The following is a 20,538-nucleotide window of genomic DNA, read 5'->3' as shown; positions in this document are numbered from 1 at the left end:
CTGGCACAATACGCCGACAAGTATGTGAAAACAGGTAAGTACTCGTGAAGATACTGAATCTGTTCCTGAATGAAATCCATTACCCTGCCAATGTTTGGTGTTGGAGGTGATGGTAGGGTGACATCATCTGCACTTTCAAAACAATCTAAATCTATGCCACCTTCTCCAAGAGAAGATGATCAAATTTACAAAGGTCTGAATTTTTAGCTTGGGTTCAATTTCAAATACATGTGTCGAAGATACTAAATATTGAGATCATGCCATTGTTCGGTATTTTTTCCAAATTTTTCTTCTACAGCATTTGTCTGAACCTTTCCTGGCAAAAGATATTTAAAAATCGAGTTCTGACTGGGAACGTTGTCACTTCTAAAAGAACATGAGTGGTATGTGATATGGGCAAATGTGTGTCGTCGAATAATCCAAATGTACTATCTGGAAGTTCCCACTTATACAGCTATGATAAAAATCTTTGTATGAAGAAAGAAAACTTTGAATCACAAAAATCTAAAGCCTAGTTGCTGCATTTTCAGAATTGAATGTAGCACACAAAATGGTACCTCCTGTGAAGTCCAAACAACGCTTCAAGTGAATTTCACCAACCATTAGTGAAAGAACATCATATGCTTCACACAGAAACTGGAATTTCTGTTTTGTATACAACAAAAAATTGCCACTTAGCTGCTCAGCTGCTGGTGGTTATGCAGTGTATTAGGATGGCGTAGCACAAGACAGTGTGTGCTTTTTATAAACTCGAAACATGCCGTGATACTGAACATAGAATACCGTTATACATAATACAGTCTGGCGAGTATCTGTAATGCTTCTCTTGGACACCCATTAAATTTGCTTACTCATATAAAAAATTAGTTTGACTGCTTTCAGTTTTATCAAAAAAAAATTCTATATTTTTCAAATAACTGGTTATAAATAGCAAGTGCTCTGTTATTGAACTATCGCTGTTTGTCTGGTGAAGTTTTCCACCTTATCAATAATGTCAGTTCAGTAATTTAAATGGTTTATAGTTAGTGTGAAATGTCTTGTATGAACCTGGATAAAATTTGGATGTCAGTGCTGCACCGCAAGCGTGACGATCGATTACTTTCAATCGCTAATGTTGGCGTCACCAGAGACAATCTCATAGCCGACGCCACGTGATCGACAGTGGCGCCCTCTGCACTGCCCATACAATCAGCGCTTCCTCGAGTTCTCTCCGCAGTTCGCCACCGTACCTCCCAGGATGTCTCCCGCAGTCAGAGACGAAACGTCAGGAGACAGTTTTATACTTCGACCACGGTCTATCAGCCCGGAAGTTTTAAGTGAAGACAATACCGGCCGTGAAAGCTTACATTGTATTTCTTGTATGAAGTCTCGTGTTAACACTTTTATCAACATACATCTGTATACTTCAGTCGGTACTATAATAAAATAATGGAATAGATGATAATAAAATGTTGAAATGCGTGGCTTTTTAAAATGTATTGAATTACTGAGGTTAATTTTTCGGCATGAATGACAAGCACAATAAGCTGAGCTATGTCTGGAAATAAGTTCGTATTAGTTCATATTATTTTGCAGGGCGAAGTAGTTTCTTTCTCCGCTGTAAATTTGTGCTTACCATTCTTTATAATGCTACGTTTGGTCTCTGTGTTCACCTTTGAAGTCTTGACCGTGTTCCCATAAAGCTTATCGGACTTCGTAGTTTTCCAAAGTACACAGGTGGGCTTCAGTTCTTGTAATTAGTGTACTATTTGAAATAACAACCCACACGACCTTTCTGTTAATAAAACAATACTGTATTTTTGTAAACGGTGCACATATGAAATACATACTCCTCACTTATTCATAGCGACCCCAAAATGGCAGTCTACAATTACTCGCTAAAAATGGCGTGCTTCTCACTCGTTCACTAGCTGAGCGCGAATCCTTCCTTCCTCCTACTGGTACCAGAAAAAATACTCTGTTTTTTAACGACTGAAAGTCAAAAAATACATGACGGTAGGCATAGGCTCTATGATGGGCTACCGCTTCATGTTCTCTCTCTGCCTTTAAGGAAGACGGAAACATAAAGGAAATGCAAAAGGTTTATCACAGTACTCAGCATAACAGAACACAAATGTCTAGGGATATCTGCTGTTTCCATTAGAATAAAACTAATGCCACAATCTGACTTTCTAACACGCCACCCTTTGGGCAGCTTCATCGCCTCTGAACACTTATGTAAGTTATTCAAGTCTACGAAACGTGTTTTTTTTCTCATACTGCGCATGTGTTGTTAAATTGGCTGCAACAGCTAGTTCTAAGTTTCTGTTTTCCAGACGCTACTGTCTCTCATCTCTACTGGCTCTTGAAGGAGAAGCTAACGAAAGGCACTTTGGACAGTTATGCAGAATCGATGATGTGGTTCCTGGTTTAAGGTGAGGTTTAGAAAGAGGCACAGAGTATTTCTAACCTGTGGAACTGTCAAAATATTCACCACGTCTCAGAATGAGGTCCTCAGTGAAGTGGAGCCTGAAGACTTTGAAATAGAAAAACTTTTATCTGCTACATACGATAATGTACAAGGGAAATGATGCCACTAAGGAAAGACGGGATTAGCGTTGGTTACGTTCAGAACAAATATGTTAATACTGACTCGGTATTTTAAACTACAAAGCTGTTGCTGCACATGTAAATCAATCTGCCATTGATTCAGTACTGTATAAAGCCAACTTAGCTATAGAAAGGCTTTTACGTCAACCGAAATCACGTTGTTATCGAACAACTAGACTTTATGCTAACTTAAGCAGGTGACACATTGCTCATGCTCTCTGTATTAAAGCACACGTACTCCGAGACAATCTCAATGAACGGTAATGACGCTGAACATACCTTTGTATTCTGTGTAAGCTGGAAATTTTCGCGGTGTGTTGCAGTCAACTATCCATTCCTGTTGGAGCTGTGTGCTTTTAGGAAACGAAAACACCGCCACCCGCAGCCCATTTTCATAATCTCCTCTCCCACGTGGCACACAATACTTGTAAACCATTTGGAATGACGACATCGAAACTTCAGAATTGAAAACAGACCTATTTCTGTAGATCAAGTCTCGAGATGAAACAGTATAAATTGAAATCAACGTAAACGGTAAACAAATGTTTGTTTACTGTGTAGGTTAGGCAACATAGAGATTACGTTCCGAATTGCTTATACAGATAATTTTACAGAAACTAATCACGTGATTATGCACCTTAAATTTTTCACCGCGTATTACTCTATAGCCGTCGTTTCTTTCTCTTGCAATGTTTCTTATATCTATGAAATGAACAGCCCGCTCAATTGGTGTGCCTAGTTGCACTGTATGTGCAGCCACCACTAGCTCTTGCTGTAATGCAAATACTGCATTATTACACATCTCCATTCTATATCACTACCGCCACGATCGCTCACGCGATATACTGCAGTAATCGCAAATGTAATTCAATACAGCTTGCGGAAAGACGAGCGGCGACTAATGTAACACACGTTGTAAAACTTTTGACTGAGCAAGAAGTATGCCCACGAAAAAGATTTAAGTATTAAAGTGACATATACCAGGCGTACAAATGAAAACAGAGCAAGTAATGACCGCTACTGCGAAAACTTCAGTTCACTGAGATATTCTCCTGTAAAAGTAAAAAAAATAAAAAAATAAAAACGAAATTAAGTCAGGTACGGCTGGTAGTGACATCTAACGGCGCGATACGCAACTAAGGCCTTGTTGCAAGCTATTGCCGCGAGATGGCAGCACAATAGGCAGCTCTACAATTGTGCGCGATCGTTACTCGACGAAAGTTTCGACGTACAGCGCGACGTCGTCAGGTTCCGGACTCTCAGAACTCCGACCCCGTAATTCGCACAGCGGCCTCACCACTGCCGGTACTCCACGCAGCTCCACAGCTCCACAGCTCTGCAGGCTGCGTGGCTGAGCGGTCGGCGTCTCCGTCGCCCAGACCTCCATCTGCAACCAACCCACCCGCCTCGGCAGAATACTGACATGGAACACACACCTCGTCATCACTCAACAGAAATCACCGATATCACCAGCAAATCCCTCCTCAGTCGCTGTCTCCCGTCTGTGCCCTTGGCCGAACTGCCAAAGCTGCCCCGCCTCCATTCCCTCCAACCGAAACCTACTTCTTTGCCAATGGATGTATTTATGGAACTTCTTAAGTTGTAAGGTATGTTTAATAAAAAAGAAGCGTTACTAAAAAGTATTACTTGAGTGCGCTACATAATTCAGAAATTAAGTATCTTCCGTGCAAATAAAAAACAAAATGTATAATAAATTTCCTAAAACAATTGCAAGCGAAACAAAAACTATTTCTATTGTTGATGGAGCTACTACTGTAGTTCGATATGATGTATTATACAGGATTGGCCCTCATAAATTATTATTGGCCATTATATTCTACATCTCCTAAGCCACTGGACCAATTTCAACCAAACCGGATCACATATCACACAGCTACTGCCTTAAAATAAGGAGGAAGACGCCTTTCTTTACTGTTCGTACACATCATTTGCAGTTCTCATTAGTTAGATAAACTATTCACGCATCAATTGCTGCGGTCACCCCACACTTTTCTTTTTAAATTTTACATGTATTGTCGCAGTTATTAAAAAAACCATACATGGACATTTTCAGAAAATTTAGGAACCTATATGAGGCTAAGGGAAGGTTTTTTTATACTTTTTATTCCGTTTTAAAAATGTGTATAATGAAGCATTTCCTTAATTTTTCAATTTTCCTGATAAGAAATGGAACTGGGTGAGCTGAAACACGCACGCTTCGCTTCTCTTCGTTGTTTGTCCGTTCCGTTGTGTTTCGCTCTGCGGAACCATGAGAACAGAAAGCTGCAGGAGGTAATGGCAGAGATTTCACACTCTGCCCTCTCCACATAGTGTACGGAGGCGATGCGAGATGGCAGCAGCTGTTGGCCTCGTAGTAATAACTGTCACCGACAGATGGCAGGGTAGAATCTTTGCCACTAGAGCCCTGTATACGGGAGAGTACAGCCAACGTGCTAGCGGCCGTCATTTTAGGCCTACTGCACTATGGACGGAACTGTAAAATTCGACTTTATGAAGAAGGGAACCGGCCTGAATATGACAATGCGTTAAGTAAACTAATAACTATCATTATTAATCGTTACATCTTTGATAACTCGGCGTCTATGGTGAAAATTAATGAAAAGTTGCTACTCTGTCACTGTGATCTACACGTTTATCAATATAACTAGCAGTAATTTTTTTCTTACGCTGACCTTTGTGGAAAGTATTCCATGCTCTAATGATAGACTCCAGTCAAGGTCTTCTGAGGTGCATACATGACTTATAGTACATATTAATATACAAATGCATTCTTCGATTTGCATAATTCCTTTTTTAATGCTTGTTTGTTGCAAATTATGGTAGTTATTTATAATAAAAAATAAAGAAAACACAATTACAAATTACAGTTTAGCTAAAGCATACGAAAGACAATAAACCTCTTCTTCTTAAAATACCTTTACTGCATTTCTCATACCAATATCTCTACTTCCGCACTTGGCTGTGGCATCCTTCTGTACCTGATAGTTATATTTCTTCAGAAGAATATAAATTCGAGTCTTCAAAAATTCATGTACAACTCTCTCCACGACACTGTGACAAGAAGGAATATTCTGAATGAGTTCCTCGATTGATTTGTGTGCAACTGCCTCCAGTGCTTGGAGGGACAACTTCGATTCCAGAAAGAGTTTTTCATTCACACGAACGATTTTTCTGCCATCTTAATAATGCGAAATATTTCTTGGGAAATGCATTCCAAGCTGTCTTGAGCTGTGTGACTTTTTAGTTCAGTGAGTCTCCGTACTGCTTCACATTCAGACTTCTCCTTAGCTGAAAGTGATTCTCAGCACGCTCCACAAAGCAAACACTTTTACTTCACTTGCTTTATTGTTCTGCTTCCTCAGGTGGCATTTCTTCACCATCGCTTACGTCTGATTTCGCGCTTGCAAGCAAGTCTGCATCGTCTGTGCCTTCTGCTTCTTCGTACGTCCGTCTGTGTTCCAAGTAGTGGGCAAGAAATTCACCATCTTCTGTCTGATAACTTCCATGGCGACTGCGACGAAAATACTGTGATACAGCAATAAGCCGCAGTATCATCTTGAAACTAAGACAATCTGGAACAGGAGTACTGGCTCGAACCATACTGAAAAGGATTTTCATGGCATCCTGTGACAGCCTGTACAACGGAACGCACTGGAAACCTTTTTCGTTCAGAAGATAATCCTGGACACTAATAGCTGTGCCTGTTGTTAGAATAACTCCAGATAGTACAGGTTTCCAGATACCCCTGTTTCAATTTTCAAACAGCGATATGACACTCTTAAGGAACTGTACAGCATCATTGTGTTTGTACTCAACAGCTCTACGCATGGCACTTTGCCTGTTCCTTGAGGTCAATAATTTAAACCAACCGAAAACTGTGGCTATGGAAAACGCTGTTGATGTGGCAGAATCTTCAAGTACGTCTTTCACTATTGCATACTGTAACGCTGCTGCAAAGCTGTGATTTAAAAGTGCGTAAGCAGGACCAACCTTCATTTTATCATACTTCCCTGGTCTTATGACATTATCTTTTAAATCCCAAGCAATATTTCAATTCTTTTCCTTGTCAAACTCGTACAGTTTTTTGATAGGCTCAATAGAGACTACCGTTCCCGCCAAATTATTGTCTGAAACTACTTGCTGTGTAGGATAATGTGATCAGAATTAGTTAGGCGATTCGTCACATTCTCCAGGATATGAGGTACGTCAGGCATGAAGTACAGCTTTCGCTCTGGAGAAAATGGATGCTGGCAGAAATTCTTTGTTTCATTATAACGACCAGCAATAATACCACATTCACGCCAAAGTGCCTGATTGTGTCCACCCATATCTGATACAATAACTTCTACCATCAAACCAGTCGCTTCACACTTCATAATTAATTGCCACAGCAACTACTTTAGTTCTTTACCTGAAATTAATTTCCCGGTGAAATGGTAACCAATTATTTGCTTCCATCGCGTACTTAGACCACCAGGCATAAATACCAAGGCTTGACAAGCATGTTTTGCGTACGAATTGCTGGAAATGGTAGAAAGCCAATTACGAATTTCAATGAAATGTCGTAATTTAGGCCTTGTGTGAGACTCATCTCTTCCATCATTATTGTAACACGTCTTTCAAAGTGATTCATGGTGCCTACCTTCACTTTAAGAGCGGATACGAAATCCTCCAAAATACCTGAACTGAATGCCAGAGACTCAAGTTTCCTTTGTAGAGTTCGTTCGCTTGGTAATGGTTGTTCCAGTTCTCTTACCACATTATATGCAATGCTTCCACAACCTAATCGAATTTTCAAAGCCTTCTTAACAGTTTCCGTTGACCACTTTGTCCCTCTCATAGTTTTTTTCTGCAGTGCTGAGCTCTGATCGCCGTTTCAAAAAGATTTCACACTGCAGCCCTTGTATCAATTTTATCATTCGCACTGTGTAGTTGCTTCTGCAATAACTGGATTTTCCTTTTCAAAGACCGAGAGAGGTGGCGCAGTGGTTAGCACACTGGACACGCATTCGGGAGGACGACGGTTCAATCCCGCGTCCGGCCATCCTGATTTAGGTTTTCCGTGATTTCCCTAAATCGCTCCAGGCAAATGTCGCGATGGTTCCTTTCAAAGGGCACGCCCACTTTCCTTCCCCATCCGTCCCTAATCACATGAGACCGATGACCTCGCTGTCTGGTCTCCTCCCCCAAAACCAACTAACCTTTTCAAAGTTTCTAGTTTCGTTTCATTGTCATTCTCAGGAGGTAATCCGACGTCAGAATTGTGAACATGCGGCAAAACGTCTTAAGGAAGTACGCAAACTTGCTCATTACGGTACCTGAAAAGAAATAATATTAATAATAACAGCAACAAAAACTGTTTTGTCGAACGACAACGCGAGAAATTTATGTTTCATAAAAAGTTAGTAGTAAATTAAGTAGATGCGTTTCTGTTTAGTTACATATATTTAAACAGCACCTGGCTCTGTCTGTGTAGTGTTAAGTGCACCCAGGCTCCCTTTGCAAAGCCCTGTCCTTTGGTGGCTTTCATATCTTAATTTGAGGACGATGACTAAATATAGTGGGTACTGCATTAGGTTTCAGTTTTTTAACACCATCCTTACGATTTGCCTCAAACTGATCAGATGTGAAGTGAAGCTAAAAATGACAATCCAAATTACACTGTTAATTAAAGTTCGAAACTAATACTTGTAAAGTAGTAAAGATGGCATTATGAATAGCTAACAGAATAAACGTTTTAAATTTCATATACATGAAGTACATCCGTATTTGAAGATTTTATTCTTCAGGTTCCGTCTCTTACTCAATGGTGATCGTAAGCAGTATTGTAAAAATGATGTGTTTGTAACTTTATTAATACTATCAATAACATTGTTGATGGATTTAGACCTGTTTGTATACTACTATTACTACAAAAATTTATAAAGTGAAAAAAAAATTTGGTTCCACATGGAATTGAACCTAGGTCCCAGATATCAAATGCTATACCGACTTAGCTATACTTTCACTGTCATATTAGGTTTATAATACATAAATCACATAATTATCTGATACAAAGATAAGTTTGCTTACCTCACAGAATTTAGCTCTTTCGTGTGGAAATGTATCTTTTCTTCCAATACGGTGTAGCCACAATTCGCGTCTTTTCGCATTCCATGCGCCCTGTGGAATGCGGAAAAGCTTGCTACCTCGGACTGGTTTCCTATAACAATTAATAGCACAGCATTGCGGCATTTTCACTATAGAACAGTGGAACACGCCACGTTAAGCTCTTAATTTAATACATAAAGAGTATATATATTTCGAACACCTGTAAATACTAAAATATCGGCTAGTTAATTCAGATTTGCCATTTACGCTCACCTATTGCTTAGGCTCAAAATGGCTGCTTCCGTTCGCTCGCCTCAACCGACCAATAGCAGCCGCCGATTGTTGGCAATCCGCACATAAAAGGTTGGCGGCACTCTCTGTCATACAGGGCTCTATTTTCCACCTCCTGCATGTTCCCGGCAACCTGGCGCTCCACAGTAAAACGCGATTTCAGTGGGAAGAATGTATCCTTTTCTGGCTGGAGACTAAAATTCTTTGCTCAAAGCGAAAAAAAATTATAAAACGCTGTTGCTAGTAAGGGAAGAAGAACTTAACCATGACACACACACACAGAGATACCATAATTTTGTTTTCTAAATTTTTGTTGTGAACAGGCAGAATACTGCGCAGCGGTCAGCAACGTCTATATAAGGCAACAAGCGTCTGACGGATTTGTTAGATCGATTTCTGCTGCTGCTATGGTTGGTTATTTAAAGAGTCTGGATGTGTTGTTAGAGTCGGCACATGTGTGATGTGGGGATTTCCCCGTACGGACATTTCAGGAGTGTACCGTGAATGTCAGGAATCTGGTAAAACAACAAATCTCCGACATCGCTGCGGTCGGGAAAACATGGCCCTCTGTGTCAGTGGGAGACTGTTCAAGCTGGTGGAGCCTCTGTAGTGGCGTGGGGCATGTGCAGTTGGCGTGATATGGGACCCTTGATTCGTCTAGATACGACTCTGACAGGTGACACGTACGTAAGTATCCTGTGTCATCACCTACATCCATTCATGTCCGTTGTGCATTCCGACGAACTTGGGCAATTCCAGCAGGACAATGCATCACCCCACACGTTCAGAATTGCTACAGAGTTTGTCAAGGAACACACTTCTGAGTTTAAACACTTCCGCTGGCCGCCTAACTCCCCAGACGTGAACATTATTGAGCATATCTGGGATGGCTTGCAACGTGCTGTTCAGAAGGATCTCCTGCCGCTCGTAATCTTACGGATTTATGGACAGCCGTGGAGGATTCATGTCGTCAATTTCCTCCAGCATTTTATCAGACATTAATCGAGGCCATGCCACGTCGTGTTATGGCACTTCTGCATGCTCTCTGGGCTCTGCACGATATTAGGCAGGTGTACCTGGTTTTTTGGCTCTTCAGTGTATTAGTGCAAGAAGCAGTGGAACCATTTATAATTAGAAAAAAGGATGCCATTACTTTCTTTTCACCGGGACAGGCTGTGCAGTTGCAGTAACTGATGTTTATATTCCGTGCTGCCACCTCTTGGTTCTCCAAACAACGAACACATGATCTGTGGCAAGCGTGTATCGTACATTATACCACAGGTGGGAAAAGGTTCAGCTGCCGCGGTAGCTCGCCACTAAAGAGGCTGTGACCACGCTGCCGAAGACGGCCTGAAAGCCTTCTGTTGGCGACGCCAAGCCGCAGCTTTACAGCCCTCGCTTGGTAGCAGTCGAGAGCAGTCGATCGATTGCAGTCGTTTCTGTGTCTCGCGTTTTGACGTTGTGTGGAAGAGTAAATCAAGTTAGCGCAAGGCAGCATCTGCACATTTCTTGTTCTTTACTAGTGTTGATATAAGATTTGCAATGCTTTAGCCGAGAATGTTTCATACTCGTTCTATTGATTCGTTGCGAATGCTATATACGCGCACCTGCTCTATTCTACGCAATTTCTGATGGATTCAAATCGTGTAAACTCTACCGGTGGTGCAGGACGGTAATGCAATCGTATGAGTAGTAAGGGACTTGTTGTTCTGTAACTGTGCACTTGGCTGTGCACCACAAGTTTTTCATAGTGGCTTTCTGCAACCTAGGAGACTAGAGTCGTAGGACTTCTCCTAAAAGTAATGGATACTGCTTTCAGTCGGCTACAGATCTTTTTAAATAATAACTTACTTCCATCGGTATATTGGTTTCACATTGTTCAACCATAACAAGTTTATAGTGATCACTTTCTGTATCTGTGGCTTTCAGATGTGTTGTGGAATTCTCAGCAATCTTTTTATTCAGTTTGTTTCTGCAGCACAATTTCTGAAATCATCTCCTTGACGCTTTTAGTGTCACTTAAAGAGGTAAATGCATCTCGAAAATGTGGAGTCTTGAAATGAGGAGCTGAGAGCGTGGCAACAGCAAAGATATTAACGTTTTCAGCGTGTACCAATTGTTTTTTAATTTCAGCAGTTACGTTGTTTTTAAAACTCTCTGCAATTGTTTGTTTCGATTGAAAGCCAAGTACTCTTATAGTAATCAGTCTGATAAGTGGTATTACTATACTACAGGTTATAAATCTTATCCCACTGATTTTACGAGTCGTTATCTCAATTGGTCATAATATCTCGTACACTTCGGTTAAATCAATTATTTGTTTTGCGTTTAACATTTCCGGTGCGCTGGTGTCGCAACTAATAATCTTGTTGACGTCAGGTAGCAGTTTTAAACTTAGCATTACTAATGCGTTTTCCATAACCCGTAAACCATTGTTACAATGAAGGGGGTGAGGGGGGGAGGCACTTTATGTTCACCAACAATCAAAAAAATTACTTAGCAACACCAGCGCATTTTTCATAACGCTTACGTCAAGTGGCGGGGTATTTTACAGTCTTCAGAATTGATTCTAAAAAAGTGAAATTTTGTTCATTGTATTTTTCGTTCACTTATGCTGATGTGTAAGAAGATGTTTGAATCTGAAAGTAAGAATAAGAAATTTGTGGGAAAATGCACAGTATCTGTTATTAAGACAAACTGTTAGATTACGTTTTACTACAAAATTTAAAATGGTTTCGGAATTTGTTACAAAAAACCAACAAAAGCAATAAATACGATTTTCTCAAAATTTCAAAATATAAAGTGCCAGATTAGATGACGATATTTTCAAAAGGTCGACACTAATTACTCCCTGCCCATGTAATTGTGAGGCAAAACCATACAGTCATATGAAATGTTGAATTCCAAAGTGTGGGGAAATCGTGAATAAACTTCTAATCGGATTCCTACCTCAACTCATCATTAGCGGTAACACATTGGTTCAAATGGCTCTGAGCACTATGGGACTTAACATCTGAGGTCATCAGTCCCCTAGGACCTAGAACAACTTAAACCTAACTAACTTAAGGACATCACACACATCCATGCCCGAAGGAGGATTCGAACCTGCGACCGTAGCAGTCACGCGGTTCCTGACTGAGCGCCTAGGACCGCGAGACCACCGCGGCCGGCGGTAACACATTGTTTGACAGTTTGTCTTTTAACTGCTGCTACTGAGTGAAGCAAATCAGACGTTTTTTCAACTGAGTCTTGTGGCTTGTGGCACCAAATGCAACGTGTGTGCATAGCGGCCCATAAGGCGATTTCTACTAAAAACAATATCTACTGCTTTTACGATGTTGACGCCAGTGTCATTGACCACAGGCTGAATTTTACTCATTTCAGCATTCCGCTGTTAACTGGTCTTCAATAACGTATCTGTTAATTATTCCACACGATGGGATTTAGTTATTAGGTTTGTGCATAAGTTTGTTAAGTTTTTGATTTTCATCTTGGTGTTTCGGTTGCTACGGGTTTATTTGTCATTTATCATTTTCATCTTCAAATGGTTGTAAATTAAAAATAAATCATTAGCTATAATTATTTACCATCTGAGAAAACAAATAAATTAAAAAAATGCAATAAATAATTTAATTTACTGAAAAACGAGTAAATATTTACTGTGCCAATTCAGGCAATGTAATCTAAAGAAGTAACAAGAAGAAATACAGTAATCATACTGATGGCAAAATGTTTGATTAGTGCAAAACAATGATTTTAGAGGGCAACGAAACAGATTTATGCATACCTATTTCGTTTTGTGGCTTCGCTTCCAAGAGTGTAGTAAAGTTTTATTAGACTGACAAATTGAGTGTGGAGGTATCGATGTTCCAATTCTACTGTATTCTCATATCATCAATGCGTCGATGTTTTATAGGACTTAACAGTGATGTAAAGACATTGATGTTTTCCTACTAAACATCTATGTATATCTAAGATAGGTGGTTGATGGTCATCCCTAGTTTGTAAGTGCTGCTACATGCTGGCGTACTGTCATGGATAACAAGCACTGATGAAGGTGAATTATACCACAGTGTAACGGTGATGCCAGATGACACATGAAATAACTGTCACGGTGAGGGTGCGCTTATCAGTACGACTAAGAGGCCCTGCAGAACCGCATGTAGTGACTAGAAGTCAGCAGTGAGGGGGAAGGGGGAAGGGGAAACTAAGGGGGATGGTGTGAGGTGCAGCATTGTGATGAGGGTTGGAAGCGGGGTGTACCTCCAGACGAATTCCATTGTTGGGGGGAGGCGGGGGAGTTGGTTAAAATTCCCGCTGGAGAGGGTGGGTAAGGCGTGGAGGTGCATGGAAGGTGGAACATGGGTCTAATGGCGCAGCAGGATACGAGGATGGGTTATTAGTGGACGGGAAATCGTGTGCCGAGAATGGGTTTTGCGGAGGTGCTCTAGGAAGAGAAAAGGTGCGGGAAGTGGATGAGCTGCTAGGAATAAAGAAGGTTGCGACAACCTTTCATGTGTGGATAACAGACAGTTAAGTGCTGCCACTGATCAGCTTGACGTCAGGTGGTATGAGGCATGTATTATGGACCTGAGAGTACGTGAGTGAATTGGGAAGATTAGCCGGTATCTTAGTACATAAGGGTGTGTGAAGCATACAGATTCATTTATACAAATTTAAGAGCCTGACAAAACATGACAACTGTGTTGTAGTGAAGAATGTTGCAGTGTTGTGCAGGGAACTGCTGTTCGAAAGCAGAGGGTGGTAGCAGATCTTTCCAAAGGCGGAAGGACAGCCGAAAGATTGAAGCGATGGCTGCATCGAATTTAGAGGAAAGACAAATATCCGTACGAGTCAGATGGACCATGTAAAAGAAATAAACATTTCTCTCTTTGTACAGTGCTTAGCAATGAGCGTATGTATTCACTTACACGAAATTCACAATGTGTAAGCACGTGTAGTGCAGTCAGTTATTAGCGTGCTGCAGCGCCACTGCACTATTCGCAAGACGGATCCTCAGTTACACTGACCTTTTTTTAAATTTTGCTTTCCTGTCCTCTTCACTTAATACTGTCTCCTTAAGTTTACTTCTTTCGTTATACAGTTACGTAAGTGCTTTAAATTGTTTATCTTATTACATTTCAATACCTATTTTAATTTATTAGCTTCATATTACACCTGATCTGTTTGAGGCGAATCACAAGGATGGTTCTGAGGAATTGTATTTCAAGCCTGATGTAGCACTTTCTCCGAAGAATGATGGAAACTATTTAACAATTTCCGACCACATTAATCTTCCCAAACAAGTAGTTGAAGACCACAAGTTGCCACATCCAACTGTCCCCACTCATAAAGCTGTATCATTTCGACAAAAGAGAAATAAACTGATCATTGCTTGGAACCTACGAGAAATATCTAAGAAGACCAGGGCATTACGATGAAACGAAAGTTGGTCCCGCTGAAGCACTTTTTAATCACAGTGTTTCAGCAGCACTTAGTACGCAGTAGGATAACAGATAGTTCAAGACTCGACTGTGTCAATTGCGTGTTTTATAGACGTAGTTTAAGTTAATCACCAGGAGGAACACGACACTTGTAACGTGTCAAGTTGCCAAATGAAAACACCATGATGTTCTGCAGCTACGCACGAACGTTATTAGGCTATTTGCGAATTTAAAAATCTGGGAAAGAGGTACCAGGAAAATAGTAGCAGTTCTGGCAACAACCACACCAATTAATAATCACAATTAGCTTTTGAATGAGAAAGGTTTGCACTGTATTTTATTGTGCATCTTTCTCAAGGTGCCTTGGAGCAGCTACGCAGCTTGTTTTGAGCATATAATCCAATATTAAGACAACTGTGCAGTTTATTGATGTCATGGTATTTTCGTTCTAGTCACCGTGGCAGTTACCAGTCAAGAAATGCACAGTTCCTCATCGAGTGCCTAGAACACATGCGCACTTGCGAGGTGTCACAAAGCAAAAACGATGCCGCATTGCCCGTAGGTGAAAATTTAGACACAAGTGACGTAGATGACATTCCAGTCGAGGAAAAACAGTGTCTAAAATTATCAGCGTAGGAGTATGGGAAAACAAGTTAAGCTAAAATACGTGTTACTGATGTGTACCGTGCACACCTTTCAGTCTGAATGAGAAAGAGTTCCTAGATCAACCGAACCAAAATTATGTGACCGAGAACAGCTTAGAACGTGTATGACAACTAGGGGTGGTGGTTGTCGCTGGAACAGACTGTTTTCGGTTATTTGGTTTTTGTTTTTCCACGTCTGTTTAACCTGATGGTTAAAATTGCTCAAAGTAACCGATTTTGGATTTTAATTCTTATTTTTCTCCTGTAATGAACGTAAGAACTGACCAAATATTGAAAACTTTTGACCGTTTAAGTTTGAAGATATATAGAATCAAAACATTAAATGAAACAGACAAATAAAAGAAAACATCCGTCAATCGTTCGCTGCTTTTCTCTAAAAGTGAGAAGCGCTTAAATCCTTAAAAAAAATGGGAGTGATATGTTGTTTATTACAATTTTTTGAAACTCTGCTCAAAAATCGAGTTGTAATCGGGGATCATACCATTATTTTGACGTCATGAGTAGTCAATGCAAAAGGATGAAAACTGAGGTCGACTCTGTTCCTTTTTTGTGCTAATTCGTCTGCTTTCGTGAGCCACAAATAGATGAAGGCATATTATGTTAAGTTATTAATTTATTGCTGTGACTATAATTTCCTTCCTCTTTTACTGTTTCATAGAAGTGGCAGACAAATCATTGATGTTTTAAAGCAAATGAAGCATTGCACTTCATCGGTACGTCACGTCGTAAAAATATCTCCAGACTAGCGTCGGCGCCATTCTGCGCTACAGCGGATGTCCGCGGACGGCAGCGAGGAACTGCCGTGCAGGCCGCGTGTGGCTGAAGTCCTGCTCACTGCACGCACACCGCTTGCCTCAGGCCGCGACACAGGGCAACAGGCGCAGCACCGTCTCAGCGCCGCCGTACCGGTTCTCATGCCATGCGTTTGCTGCTCCTTTCTGTCGGTATTGTTAATAAAATAGTACTGATCGTTTTTCCAGTCTTCTACAACAGTGCAATATTTCCTATCAGTGCCAGTTTTTCAATTAAAACTTATTTCTCTTTTTAAAATAAGGTTTGTTTAGAGCCGAAAAAAACTGTATCACTGCTGCTAAGGGTAATTGATATTTCATTTATTTTGGTCGGCCATTAATAAAAAATAAAAAGCTCCTGTGATTACTGAGACCAAACATATACCGAAAAATACTGGTTATTCAGGTCTCAAATAACGGCGTCGGGTTTAACTGATCGGTTTTTCCCAGCCCTAAAAGTAAGCCTCAAAACAGGATGGATAAAATCATGACGGTCTTGTCTCAGAAAAGGATTAAAAATCGGGAAATAAAATACTCAGGCGCTGTTACATAGAATATGCCTTCATAGAATAATAAAGGGCAGGACATTGTTGTGGAAATGGAAGAACATAAAATAAGCGTATGCACACAGACCGAGATGAAAAGAAACAGGAGAGGCTCAACCATGATAGGAAGATACACACTATTCTACTCTGGTGCTGAGAAACATCTAGCAGCACATGCAGGAGTGGGAATTCTAATTCATAAGAAATTTAATAATAACGTTACTGGCGTCAGCTGTATCAATAAAAGGAAAACCAAGATGACAATAAAGAAAAACAAATCAGTAGGTGCAGATGATGTGGGAAGACGTAAACAAGAGACAATGAGCTATAATAATCTTCAAGCTGTAATCGACTGCCAGCCAGTGTGGCCGAACGGTTCTAGGCGCTTCAGTCTGGAACCGCGCGACCGCTACAGTCGCAGGTTCGAATCTTGCCACGGGCATGGATGTGTGTGATGTCCTTAGGTTAGTTAGATTTAAGTACTTCAAAGTTTTAGGGGACTGATGACCTCAGATGTTAAGTTCCATAGTGCTCAGAGCCATTTTTTTTTTTTTTTTTTTTTTTGTAATTGACACTGTTCCCTAAGCAGGGAAAGTTTTGCTCGTCGGAAATCTCAATGGACAAAATGGTGATTCGATTATCCAATCCTCAAGTAAATATTTAACAAAGCAGAAATAAATGAAAGTGGAGGAAAGCCGATTAATTTTTGATCATCGGACTAACTGTGTATTAATATAGTAGAATGTAAGTGATGTAGTAGAACGCTTCGTGTGCCGATTATGTCGCTTCCATGCCAACGTTTACGTATTACATTTTTGTTGCTATGTTTTATTGCAAAGTATAGGAGAATTTTGCTACGAGAGGCTAGTGAGTTGGTAGGATCACCAGGCAGACCCATCAGACAACGCGCCAGATGGACGCAAAGGATGCAGCAAACTGTTAAGATATCTCTCGACTACTCGTCGATCGGTCTTCAACGCAGCAACACACAAACTGATATGTGAAGTGCAAGTCCGCATAAACATAGAGTAGTTGTCTCGGAAAATACATTTTTGTGCGATTTCATGTTGATTCTAATATCGTGTGAAGCACTTTTGAGACTTTCGAGGTGTTTGCAAACTAATGAATAATGACCAGGAAAGGAGTTTTAATTATTAACGATAGACTGGCTCTAGAAATCGTCTTACTAATTTTGCATTTGGTGAAATAAAACATAAATAGTTGGCATCCTAACATATTACTGTTCTTATTATGCTTAGCATTTAAACCTACTTCAAAAATGGTTCAAATGGCTCTGAGCACTAAGGGACTTAACATCTGTGGTCATCAGTCCTCTAGAACTTTGAGCTACTTAAACCTAACTAACCTAAGGACATCACACACATCCATGCCCGAGGCAGGATTCGAACCAGCGACCGTAGCAGTCGCGCGGTTCCAGACTGAAGCACCTAGAACCGCACGGCCACGACGGCCGGCTTTAAACTTGCTCACTCGTCACATTAATATGCACTGTTTATGGTAGAAACGTTACAGATCGCGACCGAAGGAGAAGAAACCTACTGGGGCAACGTCTATGAGACGCCAGGTAAGCAAGTCGACTACAAATCAGATGTGAGAACTGTGGGGTGGACGTAAACCACACATAGCATCACCGTGCGTCCCCGTGAACGTATTGTGGCAGACGACATTTCTAACATTCACTCCCCTGGTCTGCTCTGCGTACGTGTGTGACCAAAGTGGGAGACTAAATTTTGAACAAGCGCTTCTGGAGCCCTCATGTGATAGTATGACAGCTGGAAGTTCTTTAACGCTGTTCACGGACAATGCGGTTGTGTATAAGAAAGTGGCGACGCGAGAAGACAGTATCGATTAGCTGAAGGACCTGCAGAGGATTGATGAACTGTGCAGGCTGTGCCAGTTGACCCTGATCGTAGGTAAATGTAACATACTGCGAATACATAGGGAACGAAATCGACTACTGTACAACTACACTATTGATGACAAATTGCTGGAAACTGTCTGTACCATAAAATATCTATGACTAACTATCCAGAGCGACCTTATGTGGAACTACTGTATAATCCATTTAGTAGGAAAACAGGACACGAGACAAATTAATAGGGAGAATGTTATGGAAATGTAACTCACCCACGCAAGACGTGGCTTACATGGCGCTTGTGTGACCGATTCTTGAGTATTGTTCATCAGTCTGGGGCACATACCAGGTAAGACTAACTAAAGAGACAGAGAAGATTCCATAGAGAGGGGGTTCGTTTATTCCGCGCGAGAGCGTTACACAGTCGCTCAACAAATGCCAATGGCAGCCGCTGCAAGACAGGCGTTGTGCATCACACTGAGGTTTCGTATTGGATTTTAGAGAGAGCACTTTCCATAAGAATCTGACGACATGTTACTTCCTCCATCACACATCTCACGAAATGACCACGACGAGAAAATTCGACTTATTAGAGCCATTACAGACACTTACCGACAGTCATTCTTCCCACGCGCCATTCGCGACCGGAGCGGGGAAGGGGGGATCAGTTAGTGGTGCAGTAGCTACCGTCCGCCACACACTCTTACGTGGCTTGCGGAGTGTGATGTAACTCCGTCCGAACAGGCATTGGAAGGCCCAACGCCACCGACCGGCCGTCGTGTCGTCCTCAACCCGCAGGCGTCAGTGGATGCGGATATGGAGGGGCGTGTGGTCAGCACACCGCTCTCCCGGCCGTATGTCAGTTTACGAGACCCGAGCCGCTACTTCTCAATCCAGTAGCTCCTCAGTTAGCCTCACAAGGGCTGGGTGCACCCCGCTTGCCAACGGCGCCCGGCAGACTGCATGGTCACCCATCCAAATGCTAGCCCAGCCCGACTGCGCTTAACTTCGGTGATCTGACGGGAACCGGTGATACCACAGCAGCAAGGCCGTTGGCGGAGTATGACGTAGATGCAGATTAATTTTAAGTGGTCGTTCCAGTTCGTATCGCTCTGTAAGCATACTCCGAGATATTTTCCTGTGGTAACTGCCTCCAGTGATCGTTCTTTAATTTGCAATCACTCACTAAAGGTTTTCCCTGTGTCTGTATTCGTAATACATCACGTTTGCTTGTGTTCAGAGTTAACTCCCACTTACTGCACCAAATTCGATCCTCTGCGGGCCTTTCTCTATTTCGCTACAATTGTCGAGCGTTTTGACGTCTCTGTCTATATCGTCATCTGCAAAAAGCCTCATTGGACTTCCGAATTCATATACTAGGGCACATTTACGCGTATTGTGTGAAAAGTGACGGTCCTGTAACATTTCTCTGGGTAATACCCGAAGTTTCTTTTACGTGTGAAGACCTATCTCCGTTTAGACTCATATGTTGTGTTCTCTTTGACAGTAACAAAACTGGACTGATATTCCGTGCTCTCGTTACTTTATTGATTAGGCGGCCGTACGAAACTGTATCGTATGATTTTCGGAAGTCAAGGAAAATATTTGAGTTAAAAACAGATGCTTTCCTCCCATACTGTGCAATGATTTTGAGAGAAGAAGTAGATATACGAATCGCACTTATATCTGCTTTGACGTATTCGTGGCAAAGTAACTGCAAAACTGACACATACATTGTGATTTGCATCTTTCATACACAATAATGCTCTTATTTTATAATTTGTACTTCTTATCATAATAATAATAGAACTATTGTATTATTTGAATTGCAATTATGCATGTTTATGTGCCAAATATCGATTATTCTGGCAATATTTGATTGGCGCCAAAAAGCACAAACAATTTTGATGTCTTCAAATGGTGAAAGGCAAGCTTGAGCGTCTTTCATTATTTTTGTATTTTACATTTTTAATATGAAAAGTTACATTTATAATAAGGATGTAAAGACTTAGTATCACTTCTTAACAAACATAATATTATTCGTCACTCCTTTATTTATTTATATATTGTATAATGGAAACAAATATGTGTATACATCTGTAAACAAATGTGCACAGTCATTAGCTAGCACAGTCTTACAACACCACGTCTAGCTGTCTTATCTACTAGATTGCTTCAAGTGATGCACAGTGAATGTCCATTATGTTGTTGGCTCGAAGACAATGG

At 41.0% G+C, this 20,538-nt stretch overlaps 1 pseudogene; it reads right to left on the bottom strand.

Annotated features, from left to right (window-relative positions):
- Window positions 1–19,251: 19,251 nt before the first annotated feature.
- Window positions 19,252–19,369, bottom strand: LOC126302910 (5S ribosomal RNA; annotated as a pseudogene).
- Between the last annotated feature and the right edge of the window lie 1,169 nt (window positions 19,370–20,538).

Source organism: Schistocerca gregaria, unplaced genomic scaffold, assembly GCF_023897955.1.
Source record: "Schistocerca gregaria isolate iqSchGreg1 unplaced genomic scaffold, iqSchGreg1.2 ptg000180l, whole genome shotgun sequence".
Lineage (NCBI taxonomy): Eukaryota > Metazoa > Arthropoda > Insecta > Orthoptera > Acrididae > Schistocerca > Schistocerca gregaria.
Note: the sequence above shows the minus strand (reverse complement) of the source record. Positions and strands in the feature narration are given on the sequence as shown.